This window comes from Meles meles, chromosome X, assembly GCF_922984935.1.
Source record: "Meles meles chromosome X, mMelMel3.1 paternal haplotype, whole genome shotgun sequence".
Lineage (NCBI taxonomy): Eukaryota > Metazoa > Chordata > Mammalia > Carnivora > Mustelidae > Meles > Meles meles.
The window spans coordinates 125398354-125403969 of NC_060087.1; the positions used below are offsets into that span (position 1 = coordinate 125398354).

Genomic DNA, 5616 nt, shown 5'->3' on the forward strand with positions numbered 1-5616 from the left:
AGCAGTGGTCAGGTGCTGGGAACTTGTTGCAGGCCTTAGGAATGTGACTGTATTTGGAATAGAAACTTGGACTTGGCAATCTTGGCGAGATTTTTCTTTCTGATTTATTCTTATGTATTTATGTATCCTCCCTTAATTTTGAATAAATATTTCAGAATGCCAGCCTGGCTTGGCTGGATTATGGAAATGAAAGGAAGAGGGTTAGGACAGAGACATAGAGGGGCGGTATCACACTTCTGAAACTGGATATGATGGAGGTGTTTTTTAGATTTTGTTTGTAACTAATATCTATACACAACATGGGGCTTGAACCCACAACCCCAAGATCAAGAGTTGCCCAGTGAGACAGGTTCCCCTGGATATGATGGCAGTTTTAAAAAATTCTAAGGGTTTTGGTGAAATTCAGGGGGCTGTGAAGGACTTTTTCCTTTCAATTAGGCAATTATTTGGTAGTCATTTTTGTAGTTTCCAGCACCCAGAAGAGTGCTTGCCACATGGTAAGTGCTGAATACATGATTGTTAAATGATTGAGGCCATTTTTATATAGGCAGATGAGGTGATTATTTCATCTTACCCTGTTAATGGTCTGCAGCGGAGAAACTTATGGGAGAAATGAGAGAAGGTGCTTTCCATGTTTCTGTTGCTTTTTAGCAAGGTTGCTCTACTCAGTCCATTAAATATGCCTGTTCCCAGCATGCACTGTTCTTTTGCCCTTGGTGATATTTTCCAGGCACATGTGTGCAAACACTCATCTGTAATTGAATAGAACTTTATTTATCAGATACATTCTGTCAGAGAAGACTCTGACTGTAGCAACTAGAGCCAAGCACCATCCTCCTGGAATGTTCTAGGGAGGAATAACGTTAGCACTAATAACTCAGTTGCTAGTGTATCTACAGGATCCAAAACAGCAATTTGAATTTGTGTGTGACATATAAGGACTTTGCAGGGTGTATTGCTATTTCCACTAATAGCACACAATTACATGTACATTCAGGCCTGTAACCTTGCCTACTCGAAAGATTAGTGGCCATTATTCCTGCCCAAAATAAAAATGTGTATTTCTAGGTGATACAATTATGTGGGAAGCACCTACTGTTGGGAGATGAGGTGGAATCTATCTCCCACTGAAGACACATAACAAGATAGTCTACCTATCATGGGGAATATGGCTAGAAGCACTGAAGAACCCACTCCTGAAGGCCAGCCTCAAGGGGCCTACCTAAGACTGAGGTTGGATTAGAATAGAAACCCTCTCTTCATACTGATAACTTATCAATGAATAACAACAGCATTTACCAGTAGGTAACTGGCAAAATCATGGAGAGAGAGACTCTGTATGGAACCGATGTACAGGGACAACTGAAAGCTGAGAAAGAGCACAATCATGGAGGAAAAACTCTTCAACATCCTCAAGTGCTCAATAATGTGGACTAAAGGGAATATTTGTGTGCTGTTCGTGGCAATGAAAATTGGTACAGTCACTGTGGGAAAGAGTGTGGTGGTTCCTCAAAAAATTTAAAATATAACTGCTATATGATCCATCAGTTCCACATCTGGATATTTCTCCAAAACAGTGAAAACACTAATTTGAAAAGATATATGCACCTCTATGTCCATTGCAGCATTATTTACAGTAGCCAAGATATGAAACAACCCAAGTGTCTACTGATAGATGAATGGATAGAGATGTGATGTATATACACAATGGAATATTACTCAGCCATAAAAAGGATAAGATCCTGTCATTTGCAACAACATAAATGGATCGAGAGGGTATAATGGGTATAATGCTAAGTCAGAAAAAGACAAATGCCATAGCATTTCACCTATGTGGAATGTAAGAAACAAAACAAAGAAAGAGACAATACTCTCTTTTTTTTTTAACACTCTTTTTTTTTAACACTCTTAAATATAGAGAACACACTGTGTTTGCCAGAGGGGAGATTTGTGGGGGATGGGTGAAATAGAACAAGGGGATTAAGAGTACACTTATCTTGATGAGCACTGAGTAATATATATAATTGTTGAATCAATATATTATACAACTGAAATTATGTAACACTGTAAGTTAACTATAATGGCATTAAAATTTCTAAAAATAAAAATAGAATTATTGTGTGATCCAACAACTCTGGGTATATACACAAAAGAATTATAAGCAGGGTTGAAGACATATTTGTATACCCATGTTTATAGCAGCATTATTCACAATAGGCAAATGGTGGGAATAATCTAAGTGTCCACTGATGGACGAATGGATAAATAAAATGTGTGTGTGTACAATAGGTGTCATTCACCCTTTTAAACAGAAAGGAATTCTGAGAGATGCTACAGCATTGTGAATCTTGAGGTCATTATGCTATGTGAAATAAGTCAAATACAAAAAGAAAAATACTGTGTGATCCCATTTATATGAGGTACCTAGATTTGCTAAATTCATAGAGACAAAGTAGAATGGCATTTGTCAGGAGCTGTGGTAGGGAGGGGATGAGGAGTTGTTGTTCAGTGGGTATAGAGTTTGTTTTGCAGCATAGAATGTTTTGAGATTACTGACATAAATGTGGTTAATATTACTGAAATGCGTGCTCGGATATGGTTAAGAAGGAAAGTTTCATGTCAGGTATATTTTACCACAAAAATAAAAAGCAGGAATGACTATATTCTTATCAGATAAAGTAGATGTCATAGCAAAAAAGAATTACTAAAGGCAAGGAAAGCCATTACATGATTATAAAAGTATCAAAGATATACCTACTCTGTGTGTCAGTCAAACAAGAGAGCTTCCAAATAAAGCAAAAACTGGCAGTTGAAAGATCTAGACTAAGCCATAGTTAGCATTGGACTTCACACACCCAATAGTCAGTAACTGATAGAACTACTAGACAAAATCAGCAAGAATAGAATAACTGAACAAAACAATGACCAATAGAATCTTATTTATGTGAACATAGAACATTCTACTCAACAACATAATAATACACTTGTTTCATGTGTCTATAGAACATATACCAAGACAGACTATATGCAAGACTGGCAAAGATAAAATTAGAGGAGACAAGGACCAATATCACTACAAATCCTGTAATTATTAAACGGATAATAAGGGAATACTGGTAAGAACTGAATGCTCCTAAATTTGAAAATTTAGAAGAAATGAATCTGTTCCTTGAGAAACCACCAATTACCACAACCCCCCAACAAAGTTATATAGGCAATATAATCAATCTTATAACTAAAAAGGGATTGAATTTTAGTTCAAGAAAGTCCTGAAGAAAAAGTATCCAGGCCCATGTGATATCCCTGGAAAATACTACCAAATGTTTAAAGGGGCAATTTATAATCTATATCATAAAATCCAAGAGGATGGGGCATTTTATATCTCATTTTATGAAGGCAGTATTGCCTGATAACAAAACCACAGATTACAAGAATAAAGTGGATAGAATCATCCTACTTGGTATTAAGGCTTAAATTGTAGCCACCATAATGAAGGCAGTTTGCTGAGAGATGGACACAGAGAAATGCATTAGAATAAAGATCCCAGAAACAGGCTATGAAAATGCACTTGAGTGGAGGAAGAGAAAGTATTGGCCTTTTTAACAAATGGTCCTGGAGTAATTAGATCTCCATAGTAAAACAACTAAATCTTGGCCTAAATTACATACCTTATACAAAAACGAATTTAAAGTGGATCACAGGTTGAAATGTAAAACTATAACATTCTAGAGAAGATGTTTAGCACTGAAGGCCGGGTGAAAAGTTCTTAGACCTGACACTAAAACTTGATCCATAAAATTGTCCTCATCAATATTAACAACTTATAAGACACTCTCTGAGTGATCTTACAAGGATGACGAAAGGCAAGCTACAGACAGAGAAGATGTAAATCATATATCTGATGAGGGACTTGTGTTTAAAATATATAAAGAACTCTTAACATTCAACAGAATAAAAAAAAACTCAGAAAAAGTAGCTATAGGTGTGGCTCTGATCAACAAGTAGGATGGACCTGTATGATTCCTTTATTTCTGGGGCTGTCCTATAATTGTTGAAAAAGTGAGAAACTAAACTGAGGAACTCCTAAAAAAAAAAAAAAAAAAAAAAGAGTACAAGAACTAGAGAAGGCGATGCAATGACTTAAATAAGAGCAGGTCAAAAACAACAAGATCTCAAACGTTTGATTTCAGTGCCAGTGGTCAAAGCCATGTAGCCTGAAGGATAGTCTATCTGGGCTAGAGATACTAGGGCTTTGCCAGTCAGGAAAATGCAAACAATATTACTAAAAAAGAAGCTGTTTGAGGCTCTAAGACTTGACCATGAGAAAGCAGACACTCAACTCTCACCGATGAGGGTCAGCAGACAAGGGTATTAAGTGCCTTTGGACAATTAATTTCTCTTGACCTTTGTTCTCACTTCCCAAGGGGAAAGAAGTCGGATGATTTTAAAAGAAGTCCACAATGCTGCTAAAAAAAAAAATCCATCATAGCTGCATTTTCCATCAGGTGTTCCCTCCAGACATCCATATATTGGTCTGGGCTTTTGTCAAACCCAGTTTCAGTACTAGGTTCAGCTGTCTTGAGAAGACTTACTGCTATTTTCCCCTTTATGCTGATTTAGATATTGTAACCATGAATTATGTGGCTCAGAGATATGTTGGCACACATAATTTCAAAAACTTGTGTAAAATGGATGTAGCCAATGAAATGATTAATTTTCAGTGGACTTTTCCCTCTGCTCAAATACAACTAATAGGCCAGAACCTGGGTGAGGAGAGACAGAACTAAACTGGGAGAACTTTTCTAGTTATTTCAGTTTGGAGTGATTGATCAGAGATTCCTTTATCATTAATCCTGTTGTATGATGATTATCTTCTTTCTGATTGGCCCAGGAATGGAGAAGCCAGAGATTATTGATGAACTGAATGAACATGGATGAGAAATCCCCAGAAATACAGTGTGGATGTAGAATTTTCTCTAGTCTCATATGACTTGAAGTTTGCAAATATTAAGTGGCTTTACTACTGGGAGGGTCAGGAGTTCAATGTAACCCACCTCTAACAATATAAGCTAAAAGTAGTGTTAAGATTCACATGTTGTATTGTATTCTGCAAGGACTGGACTATGTTGCAGTACCCTAAAGGATATTTGCAAGACCAAAGATGGAAATTAAAAGCATTATTTGACTATAGACAACTTGCCAGGATCTGGGAGACAACAGTAGTAGAAAGGAAATATAAACAAAATATTTACTGTAAGAAGTCCTAGAAATTCAGATGATCAGTTCTTAAAGGAAGTCATAAAGTTTTATTAAGGAAGTTCTTTTTACTTAAATAAGATTTAAGGATTTTCTTATCAGTTTCCAAAAAGATTGAAGTAGAAGAAACAAAAAAAATTGTAAAATGGAGATATATTTATGTACACCTGGAAACTGTGCCTTGTGTTCAAATTCCTGAAAGCTTGATTATGCAGATGTCAAGAAAGAAAGAAAATGGGCTACAGACATGAATAGAAATTTCAATGAAGAAGATATACAGATGGCAAATGAACACATAAAAAGATGTTCAACATTAACCATCAGTGAAATGCAAATGAAAACTTCAATGAGGTATCACTA

General features: G+C 36.2%; 1 pseudogene; it reads left to right on the forward strand.

Annotated features, from left to right (window-relative positions):
* Positions 1-3853: 3853 nt before the first annotated feature.
* Positions 3854-5140, forward strand: LOC123934775 (annotated as a pseudogene).
* Positions 5141-5616: the final 476 nt, after the last annotated feature.